Genomic DNA, 24,548 nt, shown 5'->3' on the forward strand with positions numbered 1-24,548 from the left:
TCTTTCTTTTTCAAACTTGATGTTCATGGAGATAAAATACCAGGTCGCACTTTAGGTCTGATCGACCTGCAGCCAAATGGCTAGGTCCGTCCCCTCCACTCACCCCAACTCTGTCTCGCTGTCACACAGAAACCTAAACCTGGAGGACAGGCAGAGATGCCTGCAGTGGTCTGTTTTACAACACCCTGATAACAGGATGTTTTTAGCAGCACAGCAGATTCTTGGCCTATGGCCCTGGTTAAAGGAAGAGAGGCACAGAATCTTCGAAGTCATCAATTTTAATGAGGACTGCAACTATTCCAGTAAACTAGATCCCTTCATTTTTGTTTGCTTGATAAAGAAACCTGATTTATCTAAGACATTTATTTTATTTAGTTCAGCATTAGGATAGGAACTTGCTTTTTCACCACCAGTATTAGGCCCCCAATGGTGATAAAAATTCCTGTGCAGTCTTTTGGAGGGGAAGAATAGAAGAGTCTACAAGGGGAAAAAAAGAACACCAAACAAATGCTAAGTTTTGAAAAATTCAGGCTTTTCTTGGCTCAGAGGTTAAACGTGAATTGTTAGAGTTCCCTTTCAAAATTGGAGTCTGCCAAGGTCTCTCATCAGCTTGGATAGTTTTTGTGGAAGTTATAACAGAAATAAGAAATTTCATCTGCATTTTCAAAGGTGATAAATAATGCCTTTTAATAGTGGGGGTTATGTGTGTGTGTGTGTTTGTATGTGTAAGAGAGAGACAGAGATGGAAAGAGACAAGCAGATAAATTGAGCCAGGAGAAGATGAGAATTCAACTAATTTGTTTATAACTTAATAAATTAAAAAAATTTGAAGAAATATTTCTGACTTTTCTAGGAGAGGTACACTGGAGGTACTAAGTAATTTCTACAGTTCATGGTGAGATAAACAAACAGGTAAATTGCTCAAGAAGTTTGAGTATCAGAGAACTCAGCCTTTGCTTCTAATCTTTTCATCTCTGTGTAAACTCAGTGAACTCTTATTCCAGATCTGAAGGCACCAGCAGGCATGTGTTTTAACCCCTTAAGTAAATTCAGCTTCTAGAATCACTAAGGTTGAAAGTCCAGGTACAATCTCTAAATCTCCCTCCTCATTATTAAGGGATTCACCACAAGGGCAATCTGTGAATTCATCTCTTATGAATCTTTCAGTCAAAAGAAGTTTCTCTTTTTTTTCCCTTGTTAGAAAATTCTTTAAATAGATTTAAAAAGAAAAAAAGCAAAAAAAATTACGCAAATGGCAAGGTAGTGACAGGACATCTATCAAAATGGCTCTGGAAATTCCAATTTTTAAAGTGCTATAAAAATATCATTATTAATGATGATTGACTGGGTTTTCAGAGCCAAGCTATTTCAAGGCTGCTAAGTTAGCACTGAGTGCAAAAGCAGGGGTGCTGAAATGGCTTCAGGGTGCCCTCACTGTGTTTCTTCATTGATTTTTAAGTAACATATGAGCACACTCAAATTGATGATTTTCATTTTGAATTAGTTTGGCCTCTGTCATGGAGAGCCTTCCATCTTTTCCCGACTGTCAGTGTCTAATTCATCTTCATCAGGTCCCCAACAAGAAGATTTGGATCTTATTACTTTTTGTTTTACAGTTTTATCGTTTACAGGAAATTGGGACACAGAGAAAAACAGAGCAGAATCTACCCAAGTTTTCAATAGAACTACTCAAAGGGAGAAGACACACCTTCACTTATGGACTTCAAGGAAACCCCTGGATTGTGGCAGTCCCACCAAGTGGGAGAGATAATTGGGATTTTTCCTGGTGGCTCAGATGCTAAAGAATCTGCCTGCAATGCAGGAGACCCCAGTTTGAACCCTGACTTGAGAAGATCCCCTGGAGAAGGGAATGGCTACCCACTCCAGTATTCTTGCCTGGAGAATTCCATTAACAGAGGAACCTGGCGAGCTACAGTCCATGGGGTCGCAGAGTTGGACATGACTGAGTGACTAACACACAAGAGTCCTGAAAAAATCTTAGCTTCCAGTTTGTGTCAACCTGATACCTTGTACCTGTTGTTTTTATGAGCCTAGAATTCCTGTCCTCTTCTGTCCATGGGATTTTCCAGTCAAGAATACTGGAATGGGTTGTCAGTTCCTCCTCCAGTCCACTTTACAGATGGGAAAACTAAGGCTAAAGAAAACCATGCACAAGATTGGCAAAAACCACATTAGATTTCAGTACAATCAGCTGTTCTTGTGAAAATCTTATATTTTGTTCTATTTTCACCCACTGCCAAGACTGGAAAAAATGACAAGTTTTTTTGTTGTTTTTTTTTAAGTGTGACTAAAATGTGCTTGAAAAACATCATGAAAATATTATCCTGTTTAGGTAAGGCCCAAGGCCCAAGTTAAAGGACCTCTTTAAAGGACACAGGGAAAAAACATCAACACCAAAAAAACCAATCATTTACTGAGCAAAACTCATCTCTTTTCTACCCCCTGAAGCTCCTCAGCGCTCATCCCTCTGCTTTTCACAGGGAGCATTGCGGCTGCTTCTCTCAAGACTCACTCACTCTCCAGTCCTCAGGGAGGACACTAGTTTGCCTTTTTGATGGTGTGCCAAAAATGGAAAAAGGAAGAATTTAAGCAACTGTCAACCAGGAAATTTTTGTTTGTTTGTTTTTTAAAAAAGGAAATTTGCCAACCTAGCCACGAAATTTTGTCTAAGTTACAGACTGTCAGTCTTTATAAACCCTCTTTGTTCCTTTTCTTTTCTGAATCCCACATTTTCACCGAGGGTAGATAATCTTTGGCATTATCCTCATTGGCTCAGCTTAGCTTTCAGTCCCTTGGGGTCCTGCCGACTCCATAAACTTTCAACTCCTAAATCCAGTGCTGGCTCACCCAGGAAAGAAAAAAGCAAATTGAACAATAAAATTCAAGCTGTAGCTTCCGTTGTGACTCAAGAGCAGAAAATGTTTTTAATGTCCAAGAGCACGTAAATGTCATTAATCACCAAGAATGTGTGATTTCTCATCGGAGGCTCCCAACAAACACTGTTTTGTCCAACTCCATTACTATCTGGAATTTGAAAATTATCTTATTGAATGTTCACCTAGAGTTGAGCCTTTTGGAAATCCTTTCACAGAAATGATATCTGCCAAGAAGGAGAAAGGAGCACTTTTTTCTCCCTTTCTTTTCTTTTTCATCCCTCCCTTGTGTTTCTCTTCCTTTCCTTAGGCTCTTTTGCTGTGTCAGCCCTTCTATGCACGATCGGTTTTCTGTGATCTATGGAAAACTCCCACCTCAGGAATTTGAAGCCTTCTGTTAAGTCTTTTTATTTTGTTGAGTCCAGGCTACAGATTTTGTTTTGAAAAAGTCTTAGAGGCTTATATTATAGCCATACACTTTCATTCTTTGAGCCGCATAGATAAATTAGACCTTTTTTAGGAGGGGCTTTGCAGGCATCCTCTCTGGAATACTTTTCAGTGTATCACTGAAACATTAGTGTTGTTTGGGGGTTCACACAGTAAGTCGATGGAATGTTTTCTTTTTTCTCTTTTTGTTCTCTCTTCTGATGTTTCTAGATCAATCAATAAATAAAAGCGGTTGAAAGAATGTTATAAATTAATTTGTTGATGCTGCTTGGAATAAATTAAAATAATTCATTTGGAGACCCGAGTAAATATTTATCATAACAAGCACATATTCTAATTTCATGTGGAAGAGAGCTGCATTTTCCTTCAAACACAGAGATCAGATCAAAAGCTGTGTTGAGCAATTTGTTGTTGTTTAGTTGCAAAGTTGTGTCCAACACTTTGAGACCCCATAGACTGTAGCCTGCCAGGCTCCTCTGTCCATGAGATTTCCCAGGCAAGAATATTGGAGTGGATTGCCAATACCTTCTCCAGGGGATCTTTCTGACTTAGGGATCAAACTTGCCTCTCCTGCATTGGCAGGCAGATTCTTTACCACTGAGCCACCCGGGATGCCCTGAGTTGAGCAGTAGGGGCTCCAAATCTATTCTCTTGCCTTGGCGGACATAACTTCTTGGGAGAAGTAGACTACAGTGTAACTACAATATTTGGAATGCAAGTATAAATTTTTTTTTTTTAAGATTCTTCTTTTTCTGGGTTGGTATTAGCAACTTTAATAGTATGTCCTTTTATATGCTCTGTTCAAATAGAGAACTAATAGGGGAAGACAATTGCATTTGTTGAAAGCCTTCAGTGCCCCAGCCTCCACACACATTCTCCCACAGCCCTCCAGGGTGAACACGATTTCCCCTGCTTCACAGAGGAAAAAAACAGAGGCTCAGAGGGGTTAGGGGATCAACCCAGAGTCAAAAACACAATAAGTAGCAAAGCTCAGAAGATTCATGTGACTCCAACCTATGCTCTTTTCCATTTTAACCTATTGCCTCTAGTAGATAAGAACGTTAATTAGATATCTGCCATTACTGCCTATCTAGATAGATGCATTTCACAGAGAGTAGTAATTCTTCCGCTAGTTTGCCAACCAGAGGTAGGGGAGACCATTGCCTTTGGCTAACTGGTCTCTTCAGGAGTCTTGAGGATGAGCAGAGTGTCTTTTCCTTCTCACTGTATAGCCCCCACCAAGCTCCCCAAATGGACAGCTCAAAGAGGCCAGTCCAGACTTTCAGTGGATGTCAAAAATTCAGGGTGAGGAGAAGTGGTATAAACACCACTGTAGCAGGTAATAGTAAAACAAGCCCGAATCAGCTTGAGTTCTCCTGTGAGCTTCAGCTTGGGGTCCTTGCATAGGTCATTGAGTAAAACTTAATTGACAAGATCAGAACAAGTTCTTGGTGGGATGGCAGTGGTTCTGTCCCCTAAGTGCACTCGTGAAGTGGGTAGACTTATTTTCTGGGATACCTGCTTCCCCTTCAGAGCTTTTGTCTCTATTATTAGAATTCTTCTCTCAGGCACCCTAAACCTTCATACTCTTTCTACTTTCCCCTCAACACAATTTGCTCTGGTGAGCTATCACTTGGAAATAATCTAATCAATTAATCATCACTTGCAGGAATGACCATAGTGGTAGAATTTCAGGAATCAGGGCAGGCAAGGGAAGATGCAATTTCAGAGCAACAGAGGTTTCTTAACACCCTTCAGTGTATGGGACATAAGTGACTACCTGCTCATAGAGTGTTCATGGATCAGGCTGATCTGGAGGGAGGCAGAAGACTAATGTAGATGGCTGCAGGGTGCTTGACCACAGCAAGAAGCAGGAAAAAACACTCTCGCTGGTGTGATATCTCTCTGTTTCGACTTCCAGATCACTCTAATAAGAACTGTGGCATTTAGAAAGAGGTTGGGGGTGGGGCGGGGAGTAGGGGAGCATTTTCTTTCCTTTAGATAACCTCTCAGCCTCTTTAGAAGAAGGCCAAGATCATTCTTTTTAACCCTTGTAACTTGGTCCAAATAGTTTCTATAGAAGCAAGAATGATTGCAAAGACTGATAGACTAGGCAATGCAGCATGAAAATGCAACACATTCTTAAAAAACAGTCCATTGATTGGTTGTAAGACCAACAGAATTCGATGAAGTTTTCCTAAAGCTGTTTCCATGTTTACTGTTTATTGGAAGCTTTTTTGAAGGCCAAAACTTTTGGTTTTGGAGTTGAGGAAGTTTCCTGTAGTGTCAGCAATTTGCCTTCTCCTTACTTATTGTAGATACTCACTAGGACAGAAAGACATTGCAGGTCTATAACGTACTGCGGGTGTCGCAAAGAGTCAGACAGGACTGAGCGACTGAACTGGAACTGGAACTGAACTGGAATATGATCCATGGTATAAAAACACTAAGAAGGAGGTCTCTTCCATAGCCAGTTCAGAAGCACCACTCTTTTATCTGGAGAGCCAAGGAATATTGGACTGTTGCAATCTGTGGCAGGGTAGGTAGATGATAGGTTTCTTTTATGCTTGAGGGGTTGGCCAGTTATATCTGTGGTACTTGTAACTTGTTTCTCTCAAAAGGGAGGTGAAAGGGCTCAAGGAACACCTCAGTATATTCCATGGAAAACAAGAAGAGGGAAAAGAAGGAATGTCTATGTAATGAATCTATGTGATTTTTTTCCATTGGTAGAACTTAGGCATATTCATAATTCTTTTTTTTTTTTTTTAATTTGCTTCCTTCTATTAGAAAATGACTCTTGTTGTTTTCTAATTATTCTTCCAAGTCTGCTAACCCCTATGAGGTTATAAACTACGTGAGGGTCTGTATCTTCTTTATTTTTGTGTTCCTGATGTCATATATACCTGGGCACAAAATAGTTCCTCAAAAAGTTATTTTTAAATGATAAAAAATATTTTTATGTAACAGAATTTTCATTCTAAAATAATTGCTTCCCTGGGAATGAGGCACTGCTATGAGTCATTTCAGAGAACTGAATGCATGGAATCAACAACCTGGCCTGAGAAAGACATGATATTGACTAGCAAAGAGATGTCAGTCTTTCTTACCGTAAATTAACTGAATCTGAAACATGAATACAGTGAAGTTGACCAAAGAGGATACCCTGGGGCAAGGAAGATCACACAGAATTGATGACTAGGTTGATGGGAGCCACAGAGGCCAAGATCAGAGAAGCTGCACCCAGATAGTATCTGAGAAAAGCAGGTGAAGATGCAAGCTTTGAACGTAAGTAAGACTTACGTTACCCAGCTAGTGAATTGCTGCAGGCACTGTACAGGATAGATTTCCTAGGACTACTAGTCAGGGTAGGACAAGCATCTTTCCAGGGGAAGAGTCTTCAGGGAGCAAATAAGAAAAGCCTATTTCCTTCTGGGGTGATAGGAGAGATGAAAAGCAGGACTTACAGGTTTGAAAGACTGTAAAGAAGAGTGAGGAAATATCTGCAAATTCAAATTAAAGTATCCTGAAGTACAGAGAAGGAATCTTTAGGTATTCCTAATCTTTGTCCCCAGATATGGCCTCTGTAGTAAAGCCAGATTGGTCAACCTGGGAAGTGTCACCCTGGGAACAAATATTAGCATGTAAGACACTGAAGAATCAGTTCAGTTCAGTCACTCAGTGGTGTCCGACCCTTTGCGACCCCATGGACTGCAGCACACCAGGCTTCCCTGCCCATCACCAACACCTGGAGCTTACTCAGACTCATGTCCATTGAGTCGGTGATGCCATCCAACCATCTCATCCTCTGTCATGCCCTTTTCCTCCTACCTTCAATCTTTCCCAGCATCAGGGTCTTTTCCAGTGAGTCAGCTCTTCTCATCAGGTGGCCAAAGTATTGGAGTTTCAGCTTCATCATCAGTCCTTCCAATGAATATTCAGGACTGATTTCCCTTAGGATGGACTGGTTGGATCTTCTTGCAGTCCAAGGGACTCTCAAGAGTCTTCTCTGACACCACAGTTCAAAAGCATCAATTCTTCTGTGCTCAGCTTTCTTTATAGTCCAACTCTCACATCCATACATGACTACTGGAAAAACTATAGCTGAAGAATAGAAGACACTAAAAATTTATAAGCCCTCACCCTGGTTTCTGAGTATACTAGATACAAAGGAAGTCAGTAATTACTAGGAAAGGAAAATTATTAGGACCACTCTTAGATATCTTGATATTTTGGCTGACTCTTTCACATTTGTTGTCATTATCTCCCTCTAGTTTCCCAGAGTGATTTATGACATTATCTTAAAATGGAAGGGCCTGTGTACTTATTCTGGGATGTACCATGGTTGTGGGGGTAGGGGGCGGGTAGTGGGTGGAAACGTGTGGAAGAATCACATGGTTTTCTCTCCACTCTACTCTGGGAGAGCCTCCTTTGGAGAAAAATCAGAGGATACAGAGTAGGAAGGGACACTTTTTTTTTTTTTTTTTAAAGAAGACTAGTTACCTGGGAGGAAGATGTTTGGGAGTATAAAGTAACTACAAGTTTGTCATGGGGAGTAGCTTGGAGGACTGTGACACAGCTAAGGAGAAGCAAGAAGAAATTAGGCTGTGTAGAGATGCCTTCTCCCAGTTCATTTCAGTTAAGTTGCTCAGTCGTGTCCGACTCTTTGTGACCTCATGGACTGCAGCACGCCAGGCCTCCCTGTCCATCACCAACTGCCGGAATTTACTCAAACTCATGTCCATTAGGTTGGTGATGCCATCCAACCATCTCATCCTCTGTCGTCCCCTTATCCTCCTGCCTTCAATCTTTCCCAGCATCAGGGTCTTTTCAAATGTGTCAGTTCTTCGCATCAGATGGCCAAAGTATTGGAGTTTCAGCTTCAGCATCAGTCCTTGCAATGAACACCCAGGGCTGATCTCCTTTATGATGGACTGGTTGGATCATCTTGCAGTCCAAGGAACTATCAAGAGTCTTCTCCAACACCACAGTTCAAAAGCATCAATTCTTCTGTGCTCAGCTTTCTTTATAGTCCAACTCTCACATCCATATATGACTACTGGAAAAAGCATAGCTTTGACTAGATGGACCTTTGTTGGCAAAATAATGTCTCTTTTTAATATGCTGTCTAGGTTGGTCATAACTTTTCTTTCAAGGAGCAAGTGTCTTTTAATTTCATGGCTGCAGTCATCATCTACGGTGATTTTGGAGTTGCAAAGAGTCGGAGATGACTGAGCGACTGAACTGAACTGAACTGAAAATAAAGTCACTGTTTCCATTGTTTCCCCATCTGTTTGCCATGAAGTGATGGGACCAGATGCTGTGATCTTAGTTTTCTGAATGTTGAGTTTTAAGCCAACCGTTTCACTGTCCTCTTTCACTTTCATCAAGAGGCTCTTTAGTTCTTCTTCACTTTCTGCCATAACAGTGATGTCATCTGCACATCTGAGGTTATTGATATTTCCCCCAGAAATCTTGATTCCAGCATTTCTCATGATGTACTCTGCATATAAGTTAAATAAGCAGGGTGACAATATACAGCCTTGACGTACTCCTTTTCCTATTTGGAACCAGTCGTTGTTCCATGTCTAGTTCTAACTGTTGCTTCTTGACCTGCATACAGATTTCTCAAGAGGCAGGTGAGGTGGTCTGGTATTCCTATCTCTTTCAGAATTTTCCACAGTTTGTTGTTATCCACACAGTCAAAGGCTTTGGCATAGTCAATAAAGCAGAAGTAGATGTTTTTCTGGAACTCTCTTGCTTTATTGATGATCCAACAGATGTTGGCAATTTGATCTCTCGTTCCTCTGCCTTTTCTAAATCCAACTTGAACATCTGGAATTTCATGATTCATGTACTGTTGAAGCCTGGCTTGGAGAATTTTGAACATTACTTTGCTAGTGTGTGAGATGAGTGCAATTGTGCGGTAGTTTGATCATTCTTTGGGATTGCCTTTCTTTGGGATTGGAATGAAAACTGATCTTTTCCAACCCTGTGGCCACTGCTGAGTTTTCCAGATTTGCTGGCATATTGAGTGCAGCACTTTCAAAGCATCACCTTTTAGAGATTCCAAGAGATTCCTAAGCATTCAAAAAATGATAGTACTATGTTATCTCTATTAAAGAAAAACTGTTGTAATGACTGGATGATGAACTCTGCTGGTTGGGAGGAAGTTTGCTGTGTAAAACCTGGCATGCTCATGGGAGCACGAGCTACAGCTTCTTGGAGCGGGCCTCTAGATATGAAAGAGAACCAGCCAAGATCACCCATTCCCACTACTTGAACGGTTCCTGTGGGAACAAATGTTGCAGTCATAAGAAATCTTCAACAAACCTCTAGGACTAGGTAGGAAATTAAAACCATTTAGAGGTTGGGTGGGATTTTTTTTTTTTTTTCTTCTTCCAGTTTGTGGACCTGACTCTGAAAGATAGGAAGATAATAACTGGTTACATAAAAGGCATCCAAAGAAAAGTATTTGTCTTCTAGATCATGACAGAAATGTCAGGAAGATGTACTACGGAAAATGGAAAAGGGCATTGAATCAAAGTGGAGAACATATTTAACAAGGATAAATGGATGAATGGGAGGGAGAAAAATCAGGACCCAACTACCAAGTAGGTAATGAGGACAATGGGCATGACAGAGAAAGACTCTGGATAGTGGAGGTGGTCCTTAGTAATTAGCATTCTTTCATTCATTCAACAAATAACAGAAGTTCACTAAAAATAAGATTTATGACCTTAGAGGACTATATATGTCAACACAGAATAGGAGGTGACAAAATAACTCAAAGTTTTAAAGCAAAAAGGTAAATATAATATTATTGAGAGCACTAAGATTTGATGAGATAAAACTCAAGCTAAAAATATCAAGAGAAAGATGTACTTTATTCAAAAACTTATCTAGCAGAAGAAAAATAGGATAGTGCTATATATAACTAAGGATACATCCATGTGGAAACAAAGGTAAAGCAAAGAAAGCACAGGAGAAATAAACCAGTTATACTGCTGTGAGAATATACGTTAGACCACTTAGGAAGAGGAAGAATATGGATATTATATTTTTCGTGTTAAATCTTGGTAGCCCTTTGCAGTAATGGGAGACTAGGAAATACTTGACTTTTGGAGAATTAACTTTGATAAAATTAAAGTGTTTGATAAGCATTTAACTTTTAATGTTGATATTTTTAATCTCTTAAAATGAGGGAGACTATGCAAGAGGTAAATGTCAATATGGACATTCTGAGGAACAATAATAACGAGGGAGTAACCAGAATCTTGGAGTTCAGACCACTGTGGAAGTCACCTGTGTCCCCTGTCCAGGGTTCTTCAAAATGAGGTTCCTGGACACAGCAGTACCACACATTTTTATTGGTCTGCAACAAGTTTAAAGTAAGTATCTGGAAACATTTACAGCAATTTTTATCATCACAATATTTTTACTTTTGAAAATTAAAGCTGATCTCTTGCTCTCTTCCGTTGGAGGCCCACACACCACGTTTCTGGCAATGTGAATCCTCCACACCAGCATCAATGAATGATGGAAGATTATCTTTACCCTCACTGCAGTTAAGGATATAGGGCAAAGATGCGCTCATGTGGTGTTGAAGAAAGTGGATTGACCTCAGCAGGAGGGCAGGAGAGCTCACTGGGTGTGAGGTGGAATGTGTGATCACTGTGATGCAGAATCTATGGTAGTACAAGATCCCAGAGAGAAGGATGTGAAGGATGGAAAATACAGCCATGTCCTGGCTAGTGGTCTGGATGACAAGCTCTGTGGAGACCTGGAGGGACTGAAGAAGATTTGGGCCCACAGAGGGCTATGCCACTTTGGGGACCTGGGGTCCAAGGTCAGCACCACACTTAGACTGCAGGCCACTGTGGCCGCACCGTGGGTGTGTCCAAGAAGAAATAAACTTGTGGGCATTATCTGTTAATAAATTGTTTATACATTAAAAAAAAAAAGTGGATCCCTCAATTACAGATGCTCTGAGAAGCACTGTTCTAGTTTACAATAAAGTATAATTCAAAAAGTGTACAGCTCTTTGTCCTAAAAGGAATATAGCTTATTGGGAATAAGAATCTAAAGGAAAAATGAAAAGGTGAGGGAATTTGAGTGTACAGTTGGGGATTATTCCAATGGGACAAATGAAAGAAATCATCTAAAATTTCTCTTGATGAGAAAAAGGAGTGAAGGCCTTTTATTGAGCACCTGTTTGCTATTGAACACTTTTATTTAGATTATATTATTTAATCTTCTCCTTTTAGATAAGTGATACTATTCTAATTTTTATGGAAGGAGGTTTGAGGCTCAGTAACTTTAGTGGGTTGCTTCTTCATGTATGCGTGCTAAGTTGCTTCAGTCGTTTCTGACTCTTTGCAACCCCGTGGACTGTGACTCACAAAGCTCCTCTGTCCATGGGATTTCCCTGGCAAGAATACTGAAGTGGGTTGCCAGTTTCTTCTCCAGGGGATCTTCCCGACCCAGGGATCGAACCTGGGTCTCCTGCATTGCAGACAAATTCTTTACCATTTGAGCCACCAGGGAAGTTTATGTCTACACCTTAATCCCCAGAACCTGTGAATATTACTTTATATGGCAAAGTATGATTAAGTTAAGGATCTTGAGAGGAGAGGTTATCCTAAGTGGATACTAAATTCAATCACATGTATCTTTATAAGATGGACACATAGAGAAGATAAGGAGGCAACATCACCATGGAAGCAGAGATAGGAGTGATGCAGTCACAAGCCAAGGATGGCCTGGAGCCATTTGAAGGTGGAAGAAGCAAAGAATGGATTCTTCCCAGAGCCTTCGGAGCCTGTAGACACTTGATTTTGGTTTCTGGTCTCTGAAACTGTGAGAGGACAAATCTCTGATGGTCTAAGCCACCTACTTTGTGGTAATTTGTTATAACAACCTCAGAAACCTAATACAGTGACCTAAAGTAACTTCTCTTCCTTGGTGGCTCATTGGTAAAGAATCCATCTGTTAATGCAGGAGATGTGGATTCCATCCCTGGGTTGGGAAGATCCCATGGAGAAGGAAATAGCAACCCACTCCAGTATTCTTGCCTGAGAAATCCCATCAACAGAGGAGCTTGGCAGGCTATAGTCCATGAGGTCACAAAAAGTTGTACGCAACTTAGGGACTAAACAACAACAAAAACGAAGTAACTACTACAAAATGGAAAAAAAAATCTGATATTTAACCTCAAGCTAACTCTAAAGCCTTTTACTCTGATCTATCAAATAGCAGCCTTCCAGACTTTATAATGCCTGGATCAAATGATTAGGAATAAATTGAAAGGATAGAGAGAATACAGAGAAATAAAGAGTGTAAGTTATACTAGGTGGAAATCCTGGTTCCTCTATTCACTTTACTTGTCTTCGCAAATTCTCAGTTCCCTCAACTGAAAGCGAAACACCATAAACCAAATTAATCGCACTATTCCCCTTCATGGATCACAGTCTTGTGATGAAGGGGCTTGGAAGGAAAGTTATGACAAACCTAGACAGTATATTACAAAGCAAAGACATCACTTTGCCAACAATGGTCTGTCTAGTCAAAGCTATGGTTTTTCCAGTAGTCATGTATGGATGTGAGAGTTGGACCATAAAGAAGGCTGAATGCCGAAGAACTAATGCCTTCGAATTGTGGTGTTGGAGAAGACTCTTGAAAGTCCCTTGGACTTCAAGGAGAGCAATCAATCAATCCTAAAGGAAATCAACCCCGAATATTCATTGTAAGGACTGATGCTAAAGCTGAAGCTCCAATATTTTGGCCACCTGATGCAAAGACCTGACGTACTGGAAAAGACCCTGATGCTGGGAAAGATTGAAGGCAGGCAGAGAAGGGGGCAACAGAGGATAAAATGGTTAAATAGCATTGCCAACTCAATTGACATCAATCTGAGCAGACTCTGGGAGATAGTGAAGGACAAGAAAGCCTGGTGTGCTGCAGTGCATGGGGGTCGCAAGGAGTTGGACACTACTTAGCAGCTGAACAACAACAACCACGCTATTGTGAGGTTTGAGTATAATGACATACGTGTAAATTTCTTTGCTCAGTGCTAATTACCAAGACCTATTCTTTTCTCAAGAGAGTCTGAAGAGATGCTGTTGGCAGTGCCCTTTCTGTTCACTCTGCTGCAGATGCAGTGGCACTGGGTTGCCCACTGTCCTGCCACAGCAGATGGCAAGGTGAGCATCCTCCAGACTCTGGATGCACAGTCCTAACATCATGTGCTGACAGGAGCGACAGAAAGCCCCTGAGCCTGTTGAGCAGTTTCTACTTGAAAGTAAACCTCAGCAGCTACCAGGCCAAAGCAAAACGGTTGTTTTTGGCAGGTCTGTTTTTTTCAGGATTCAGATGGACAATACTAAATAACTCTATTCAACAGGCCAGCTCAGTTTTACTTGTTTACTTACACCCTGCCTTGTTCCAGAAAGGATTTAAGGTGGATTACCTATTAATACCACACAAGATAAAATAAGTGAAAAATAAGTGGTGAGGAAAGTAGGACAACAGGAAAACGAGACTCAGAAAAATAAGTGAAACCAGGAATGACTTAGACTTACCGTGTTCTGTGAGGATTTTTCCTTCACCAAGAGTGGCCATGGGTGTGTCTCTAAGCTTTCCTTATGTTAACACAAAAAAGGGCTCTAAAGCAAGGTCCCTAGCAACATCCTCTTTAGGATGTAATTTGAGTCTGCCCAGAGCAATGGCTATGGGAAATCAAGGCCCTAAAGATCTTGACACTGAGCGTAACAATCATCATTTCAGCCTGGATTAAAAAAATAATCAGTACAGCATCAATGAAATTTGTGTCTTTGAGGAACATAGCTTCCTGATGTCCTGTCTAATATAAACTAACTATAAAGTTTATATTAAAATACATTAACTAATTTAAAAAGAAGATGGAGAAAGCAAACAAAAAATGTATATGTGCAGAACTGTTGACTCACTGGACAGGAAGGATGATTAACTGAATTAGGGAAACAAAAAAATGACTGGTTTTAGAATCATTCATCTGTAACCCTATTTCTGGAGCTGATCAAGGCAAGCTTGATCTGTAGCCTTCTCTGTTCATGGAAATAAACTGTGAAAGGGGGAAATGCATTCAGTGTGTAGAAAAGTGTCATTAAATTATTAAGATTCAAATTAAAAGGCAAAGAGCAGTTGTAGCACATGTCTCTATTTTTACTGCACTGAAATCACTATTAAAGATGCATTCAGCTAGATCTTGGGGAGTGAATTGTGTATCTAATTTATGGGATGGGCAGGGGGAGCCCTTCATGATGATGCAATGCTTAAAAGAGTTTATAAGGGTTAGACTAAGGTATTTTATAGTGAAAATTGATGGTGGATAAGTAACTATGGCTCTTGTCCCCCTTTAAACCCGAGTTACTCTCTCTGCTCTCTGGCAAAAGTTGGTAAATTTTTTCTCTAAAGGGCTAGATGGTAACTATTTTAGGCTTTGTGGGCCTTATGTTTTCTGCCATGACTGTCCAACTCTGTAATTGCAGTGCAGAATCAGCCATAGACAACCAGTAAGTTAATGGGTGTAGCTGCGTTCCATCAAAACTTTATTTAACAAAAGCACATGGCAGGGGAACTGGCCCCTGAGCCGAAGTTTGCCAAATCCTGCTCCATGAAGTACAGCCATGGGGTTTTAAGTCCTTGTTCAAAGTTTTCACTGTGTTCTGAACTGTTTTCTGAAAGAAAAGTTTGGTTTGACAGCCTGCTTTCCTGAAGATGATGGGAGGGTCCTCCTTTTAGACAAGACCTTAATTTTCTTTCTTTTTTTGTTTTGAACTTATTTTGTATTGAGTGTAGATGTTCCTTGGTGGTTTAGGGTTAGGATTCGGCACTCTCACTGCTGTGACACAGGTTTGATTCCCGGTCAGGGAAGTCTTCGTCCTCTCCCACTGCCACCTACCAACCTCTCTGGCACGACAATACCACCCTTTATAGCCTCCGAAGTGGCACTAGTGGTAAAGGACCCACCGGCCAATGCAGGAGAACTAAGAGATGTTGATTTGATCCCTGGGTTGGGAAGATCCCCTGGAGGAGGGAATGGGAACACACTCCAGTATTCTTGCCTGGAGAATCCCGTGGACAGAGGAGCCGATGCGACTTAGCACGCACATAGCTGATTAAAAATGTTGTGATAGTTTCAGGTGAGCAGTGAAAGTGCTCACCCATACATATACGTGTATCCATTCTCTCCCAAACTCCCCACCCAGCCAGGCTGCCAAATAACATTGAGCAGAGTTCCCTGTTCTGGATAGTAGGTCCTTGTTGGTTATCCATTTTAAATATAGCAGTATGTACATGTCCATCCCAAACTCTCTGTTCCTTTCCCCAGGTAACCATAATTTAAGTCTGCGAGTCTCTTTCTGTTTTGTAAATAAATTTATTTGTATTGCTTCTTTTTAGATTCCATATTTAAGGGATTTCATATGATATTTCTCCTTCTCTGAAGAAGACCTTTATTTTCGAAATAAATCATTGCCACCTATATACCAGTTTTCTAAAGCATGGAGCTCTGCAAACTATATTCTCAGCCTCCAGCCTAGCTTCCACCTCTGTGTCTCAGAGCCTAGTCACGTGTCAAGGTCTGGCTGAAACACAGATGAATGAGATAACTTAATGGGCACAGTTATAATTCATGACTCTTGATTTTAAAAAGTTCAGCCTTGCCTCAAGCTGGCTTTATAAGAACACGAACATTTGTACATGTATAATGTTACCTTCTTTTTTCTTGAGGACTCTCACGGAATGAGAGTTGGACACTGCTCATTCATCTTTTATTAAGGATTTTATACAAATGTGATCAATTGGAGAACATATTTCCTCCTTTGTAAAATTGCTAGTGAAGACACTTTTCACTAGATTGTTTTGTGTTCTTCATGTACAACTTAGTGATCCCTTTTAGAGTTTAGAGGGATGACAGAAGTGTCTCTTTTGTTATGCTTCCTGTTATTAACCAGACAGTGCAGTATAACTCCTCCTATACCACCTTTCGTCCTATTTTTTAGCTCTGTTTCCAAAAAATAAAGCTAAGTACATGCTCCATTGCACAGATCATACATAGTTGAGGTCTTAACTCATCTATCTGTCCTTTTTGATTCTTGGTCTGTTCATCTTTTTTTTCTGGTTTCTTTTTTTGTGTGTGTGTGAGAGTCTGATTGTATCTTAAAATAGATTACCATAGAAGTGTTGTATAAATAAAAAATAAATAATAAAGTTTGGGCTTGTTGAAAATGTTAAAGACCACAAAAGGACATTTTCAACTGTGTTTGCAACTAGAAAAACAAGGAAGTGATCACCAAGCTGCCTGGGGCAGATGGTGTAATGATAACAGATAACAAAACTATTAAATTTATATTTTGCTTTCAAATTCTGCTGCAAAAAAAGTGGTCTCTAGGCTGGAAGGATAAGAACACATAATACCTTGAATTATTTTTTTGATTTCCTTGTTTTCTTGGAATTTATTAAAAAAAATTTTATTTTTTGCACCTTGTTTCATTGTATTTTCATCCTGGGAGGTAGTCATAGTAGTTATTATTATCCTACTTTACTGAGGGGGAAATTGTGACTCAGTGTTAAATGACTTGTGCACATTCACAAACAATGCAAAGAGGGAGTTGACTGCAACTCTATGTAAATAAGTGGACAGTAAGGCAAAACCTGGTCACGTTAAATAAATTCTGATTGCCAGCACTGGATTGCTAGCCTACTGAGAAAATTGGGGTGTGGGGCAAATAGGAGATGCTCAAAACATTTTTTTTTAATATGAGCTGAGCATTAATCTTAGTAATTCCTGAGGTATTGCAGAGACAAAAAGATAAATGAATAAAGGAAATGTTGGTCCATTTTTCAAAAAGAGGGAGAGATTCCACAATCCATAAACGGGTCAAGTATTCTCAGAGGCAATTCCAGAAAGAGTCAGGAATGGATTTTCAAGTTGATGGTTTGTGAGTATTAGCAAAGGAATGTAGTGGTTACTAGGAGTGAACATAGGTTTATGAGGAATACCATGTTATACTTGCTTTATTTATTTTTTTACTTTTGAAACAGAGCTACTATGAGATCAGAGGATTGATTAGGAAAATTTAATTTTCACAGTATCATAAAAATAGCAACCACTTGTTGAAATCTAACTGTGTGCCAGGTCCTATTGCCTTATTTCATTTAGTCCCACTTGTGCTTAGTTGCTCAGTCCTGTCTGACTCTTCGCAGCACTGTGGACTGTAGCCCGCCAGGCTCCTCTGTCCGTGGGGATTCCCTAGGCAAGAATACTGGAGTGGGTAACCATTCCTTCTCCAGGGGATCTTCTGGAGCCAGAGATTGAACTGAGTTTCATTTAGTTCCACAGTGGTCCTAATATGTAGCTATCTTGCTGTCTCCCTTATTTCAGATAAGAGAGCAGTTCAGTGAGAACAAGTAATTAAAGTTACATTGCTAGCGAGTGACTGAGCTGAAGTCAAAGCCAGATTTGTCTGTCTCAAAGCCGTTGGTGGTAAGTACCTACAGTACCATTTTGTGTTGACACACAGCTGGGCTCATGAGATTTTTAAGGTGAAGGTGAACTAAACATGTACAGGTTGGGTCATCATATCTTTACATCATAGATTCACAACAGGTTGCAAATAAATCTAAAGCATGTTGATTAGTATTTTGGTCTCAGTCTGCTTAACATTTGAATCCATGAGTTGGATAGACATAGAAAATATACTTATCCCTTTTGCAGTGGGCAAATCAAGAAGAAAAGCCAATCTTATCACTGCTATTAACTAACACTTGTATGAGGTGTTTCATTTTACAAAATACTTTCACTTAGCTTGTCACATTTGATTCTCTCTCACAATTCTATAAAAAAGACATTACTAGCTCCCAAACTCTCCTTCTTTCCCCCTCTCCTTTTTTTTTTTTTTAACAGAGAGCTGAAATGAGGTTCAGGGAAATCAAATGACTCAATCAGAGTCATGGTGAATAATCTGGGGACTTCTGTTTTCTGTCACACTGCAACAGATATGTAGTCATGCTTAGAAATAATATCAAGATATGCAAATATGAGATCAAAATCATTAAGATGAAATGTTGATAAATATGGAGTCCAATACTGAAGGAAAAAGTGTGTTTCACTGAATGCTTAATGTTAGCGAACACTTCACATTGATTGCTAATAATACTAATTTAATCTTAGCCTGGAGAAGGCAATGGCACCCCACTCCAGTACTCTTACCTGGAAAATCCCATGGACGGAGCAGCCTGGTAGGCTGCAGTCCATGGGGTCACACAGAGTCGGACACGACTGAAGTGATTTAGCAGCAGCAGCAGCAGCAATCTTAGCCTGAATTAATGGGAACATAATGTCTACATCACAATAAGCAATATTTCCACTGAATATGTAACTTTTCAAAACATACATGGGGCTATATTTCCTCAGCCTAATATTTATTAAAAACTCAGACTAAGTAAACTCTGTGTTTGTGTGTGTTGTCACTCAGTTGTGTCTGACTCTTTGCCACCCTATGGACTATACCCCACCAGGCTCCTCTGTCTATGGGGATTCTCCAGGCAAGAATACTGGAATGGGTTGCTATGCTCTCCTCCAGGGGATATTCCTGACCCAGGAATCAAACCCATGTCTCCTGTGTCTCCTGCACTGCAGGAGGATTCTTTACCTGCTGAGCCATCAGGGAAGCGCAAATAGATTGTACCTAAAGGCCAAGAAATACTTTGGAGACCATGGGCTACATTTGAAGGTGGAAGGGAATGAGGAAATGCATAAAAGTTCTAGTTTGTTTCAAAGCTTTAAAATTATCACATGAAAGAGGAAAAATTAAGATTTGTTCTATGTTGGTTGGCTTTCCAGTGGGTGTTGGTGCATAACAAGACAAGAAGCACAAAAGTGTAAGTGCCACACAGTAAGATTTTGGCTCAACCTTAAAAAAAAACCTAATTCTAGCAATGGAGCAGTTCTTGAGGAAAGCATTATTTTGAGTTTTTAAAATTTAATTAATTTAAATGAAAAAGAAAGCCAAAAACAATTCACCCATTTTTTCCCATTTCCCAGAGCTTACCTTGGCAACTATCAGTCTATCTTTCTCCATATCTGTGAAATTGTTTTTTTGTTACTTATTTGGTTTTTTAGATTCCATCTATAAGAGAGATCGTATGATGTTTGTCTTTATCTATTTGGCTTATTCTACCTAGCATAATACCCTCAAAGTTCATCCATGTTGTCACAGATGGCAAGATTTCTTTTTAATGAGTAACTAATATTCTATTGGCTAAATATATCACAATTTCTTTATACATTTATCCACTGATGGACACTTAGGTTGTTTCCATATCCTGGCTATGGTAAATAATACTACAGTTAACATGGGGGTGTATATATCTTTCCAAATTAGTGTTTTTATTTTCTTCAACTAAATAACTAGAAGTAGAATTGCTGGGTCATATGGTAGTTTTATTTTTAATTTTTTTGAGGAATATCCATAATGTTTTCCATAGTAGCTGCGTCAATTTATATTCCCACCAGTAGTACATAAAGGTTCTCTTCTCTCCATATTTTCATTAATAATTATTATATCTAGTATTTTGATAAAAACCATTTTACTGGGTGTGAGGTGATATCTCATTGTGAGTTTGATTTGTATTTTCCCAGTGATTAAAGATGTAGAACATCTTTTCATGTACCTGTTGGCCCTCTATGTGATTTCTTTGGAAAAACATCTATTCAGATCTTCTGAACATTTTTTAGTTGGATTGTTTGTTTTGTTGTATTTGCTATTGAGTAAATGAGTTCTTTATATATTTTGGATATTAACCCTTTATTAGACATGATTTGCAAATATTTTTTTCCATTCCTTAGGTTGTTTTTTCATTCTGTTGGTGGTTTTTTTAGCTGTGCAGAAACTTTTAGCTTGATCTAGTCTGATTTTTTAATTTTTGCTTTTATTGCTTTGCTTTTAGTGTCAAATTAAAAAAACATTGCCAAGACCTGTGTCAAGGAGCCTTTTGCCTATGTTTTTACTCAAGAATTTTATGGTTTCAGGTCTTGCATTTAAGTCTTTAAACCATTTCAAGTTAACTTTTGTGATTAGTGTAAGATAGTGGTAAAAAATTTTCATTCTTTTTCATGAGGCTGTCCTATTTTTCCAGCATCATTTATTGAAGAGACTCTCCTTTCTCTGTTGTTTATTCTTGGCTCTTTTTTTGTAAACTAATTGACCATATATGTGTGGGTTTTTTTCTGGGATCTTTGTTCCATTGATCTATGTGTCTATATTTATACCAATACCACATTGTTTTATGTAGATGTTTGGTTGACTTTTGTTATAAAATATAAAAATGCCTCAATGATAAATGATTTTTCTCTATCCTTTCTCCTAATTTTCTCTCTGTCTCTCTCACACACAAACACACACAGTGTCTCCTGTCTTTTCAATATCAGTGTCTCGGTAGCAGAGATTTTGTTTTTTGCTTTTCATGAATTGAATTTTTTCCTCTCGAAAGTTACATGTTGACATCCAAACTCCAATATCTCAGACTGTGATCTTATTTGAAAGTAGGGCTGCTGCAGATGTAATTAATATGAGGTCATACCGAAGTAAAGTGAAAGTGAAAGCGAAAGTCGCTCAGTTGTGTTCATCTCTTTGTGACCCCATGGACTGTATAGTCCATGGAATTCTCCAGGCCAGAATATTGGAGTGGGTAGCCTTTCCCTTCCCCAGGGGATCTTCCCAACCCAGGGATCAAACCCAGGTCTCCAGCATTGCAGGAGGATTCTTTATCAGCTGAGCCACAGGGGAAGCCCAACAATATTGGAGTGGGTAGCCTATCCCTTCTCCAGCGGATTTTCCCAACCCAGGAATCCAGCTGGGGTCTCCTGCATTGCAGGTAGATTCTTTACCAACTGAACTATCAGGGAAGTCCATACCGAAGTAGGGTAAGTCCTAATCCAATATGACTCATAATACTGAAGTAGGGTGAATCCTAATCCAGTGTGACTGGTGAAAGGGGAAATTTGGACAGGGAGAGTGCCACGTGAAGATGAAGGCAGAGATCTGGGTGATGCTTCTACAAGCCAAGGACTGCCAAACATTTAAACCATCAGAAGTCAGGAGAAAGACATAAACAGTTTCTTCCTCAAAGCTCTGAGATGGAGCCAATACTGCTGACACATTGAACTTGGACTTCTAGCCTCCAAAACTGTAAGACAATACATATCTGTTGTTTCAGACACTCGGTTCATGGTATTTTGTTATGGCAGCCCTAGTAAACTAATAATCTGCTGTATCCCTCTATCTAGAACTGTGACTAGATAGAGGATGCATTCAATGAATAATTTTTGAGTGAATGTTGAATGAATAAATAAATGGATGAATGAATGAATATATATCACCTCAGTAAAGTCATTTATTGTTTCCAGTCCTCAGTGTTGTCATTTGTAAAATGACATCCATTACAGTGTAGAAGATTTATTCAGTTCTCATCTATTCTACTGCATTCATAAAAAGAACTCTTATGACAGAAAAATTGATCATATATTAGAAGTTATCAAGAAAGCTTATTTAATCAAAATCTCTATTAAAAAATACAGGCAGACATGGGTTTCAAGGATGATTGAAATTTTAATTTGACCTGAGGCAAAAGTCTGAAATGAATAATTTCCTGAGTTTGCTTTCAGATTGTGATTCTGTGTGTTTTTCCTTGACAAATTTATCTATTTATAGAAATCAGGTCAGTGAGACTGTGTGAGTTATAGGCAAAGCGATTTCATTGCACTCCAGGCTCAACTCTGTTTCAGAATAGAATCTTCCTTACTGTGGAATTGAGCCATCAGCAAAGAAATGGTACAGAAATTGAATTAGGGCTGAATGCAGAAAATTGTCTTTGTGGTCGAGAAGTTTGGATGTGTCATTACCTGAGATGATATTAAATGTAGCCATATGCCTTCAAATAATAAGCTTTGAAGAAGGAGCTGGATGAACAGACAGTGAACAGAACTCAGAGGATGATGTGGATGTGAGGAGATTTATTAGTCTGGATGCTAGCTGGAAAGCCCCAGCTAGCCAGAATTGAGCTTGTGTTTTCAGTTCTTCAAAACTGGCCTAGGTGGGCTCTCTGGGGCTGATCTGCAGGGGTGATTTTTCCAGAAAATGAGTCCATTGGGCAGAGCCTTGGTTCTGTCCTTTTCAGATCCTTTACCTTTCAGTAGTCCTGCAGAATTCTGTTCTTTCTCTTTCTCTTGGTCTCTGCCTTTCTCTCTCAGCATTCAGAACCTTGGATTCCTCCTATGCAGAACTTTTACAAGTGTCCTATCATTGAAAAGGGCTTCCCTGGCGGCTCAGCTGGTAAAGAATTTGCCTGCCGTTGCAGGAGATGCAAGAGACACAGGTTCAATCCTTGGGTGGGGAAGATCCCCTGCAGAAGGAAACCTGGAGAAGAAAATGTCAACCCACTCCAGTATTCTTGCCTGGAAAATCCCACGGACAGAGGAGCCTGGTGGGCAAAGAGTCCGGCAGGACTGAGGACTTACTCATTGAGATTGAGGTTATCATTGAAAGTTAACATCCTCTGTGTATGTGTGCTCGGTTGTGTCCTACTTTTTACGATCCTATGGCCTGTTGCCTGCCAGGCTCCTCTGTCCATGGGATTTTCCAAGCAAGAATACTGGAGTGGGTTACCATTTCCTACTCCAGGGGATCTTCCCGACCCATGGGTGCAACCCGCAACCCATGGGTGGAACCCGCAACTGAGGGGTGGAACTCACATCTCTTGCAATTCCTGCATTTCCTGCATTGACAGGTGGTTTTTTTTACCACTACGCGACCTGGAAATCCCCTTCTTTTTCTTTCTACTCTTCAGAAACTCCCATTTCCTGAGATGGATCTTCACTCCCATAAAAGACATTGACACCTTGGTGTGCAGAACTCTTTAAGATTTATAGGGGATGGGTGACAAGGGCCAAAAAGATTCCTCTTCTCTCACTAGTGGTCCGCTGCACCCTATGGGAAAAAACTTCTGGCTTCACTAACTCTTGGGTTCTTTTAGGTATGCAGTGCAGTGTTAAATATATGAAATGAAAATCAGCAAGGAACAGAACAGGGCTTTTACTTTCCTACCCCTACCCCAGTTTTGCAAATGGGTCAATAAAAATAGTGTCCTTGATACAGGCAAGGGTGTAAATTCGTACAGTGAAAACTTACAGGGAAAGCAAATCTCAAGAACAGAGGCTATATTTCAAGTCTTTGGATTATAGAGAGCAGTTAGAGAAGATATCTTAAATGTCATCTAATTTAGCTCACTTATTTTACAGATTAGGAAAAAGAAAGCTCTGAGCAAGAGATCTGCTGACTAGCAGACCCTGTATTCTTCATGGACTTCTATATTTTTGTATCTTTTGGATTTTTGTTTGTGTGTTTGTTATTCTTCCTTGCATTATCTATACCTAGTCTAGGGAGAAAAAGTTTATAAAATAAGAGGGTGGGTGAATCAACCAAGACCATAGAGATAGCAAAGTGAAAGAACTTGGATGGGACCCCAAGTACCCTGGTTTTCAGTTCCTTGCTCTGTGATTTGAGCATTAAAGCAAATCAAGCCTGAGAGGATTTGAATTTGTGGTCCCTAGATCCTTGGGTAACATAGACTGCTGTGTTATTCTCTGTACTATAGTCTGATGTCTCCTATCATTCCCTATGGCAATGGTCCTAAGTTTCTTTTGGAGAATAGAGAAATGGTCCTCATTTAAGAGTCTGAATATCAAGGATCCTATTCAGTTGATTACATAATCAATGACACACTCCTTCATTATGAACTAATGTTCAATATATTGTTAACTCATATCTACTGAGTGTTTTCTATGTTCCAGGCATTGTTCCAAGGACTTTACATGTGCTGCATCATTTAATTCCTGCAGCACTTTAAGGCAGCTTCCATTCTTATTTCCATTTTATAGGGGAAAAAAAGACATTTACACAACATCTTATTTAATACTATTTAAAAAATACTGATGATGCCAGGTGCTAAGGATACAATCATGAAAAAAAAAAATGGGCACAATGCCTGCCCCCATCAAGCTTAGAATCCAGCTGAAGCAGGCTGATTGCATGTTTACAGAGAAATGTGCCATGAAGCAAACAGACATGGGCAAGTGTGTCAGGCAGTGATAATAACACATACAAGTGG

The 24,548-nt window shown here is 39.7% G+C and overlaps 1 protein-coding gene across 8 annotated transcripts in view; it reads left to right on the forward strand.

Moving 5' to 3' along the window:
• The window catches only part of LOC145521081 (uncharacterized), a 489,520-nt gene that overhangs the window by 233,272 nt on the left and 231,700 nt on the right, over positions 1-24,548 (forward strand). The window lies entirely within an intron of this gene.

Source organism: Giraffa tippelskirchi, chromosome 9 (genome assembly GCF_054371585.1).
Source record: "Giraffa tippelskirchi isolate mGirTip1 chromosome 9, T2T-mGirTip1v1.2.pri, whole genome shotgun sequence".
NCBI lineage: Eukaryota > Metazoa > Chordata > Mammalia > Artiodactyla > Giraffidae > Giraffa > Giraffa tippelskirchi.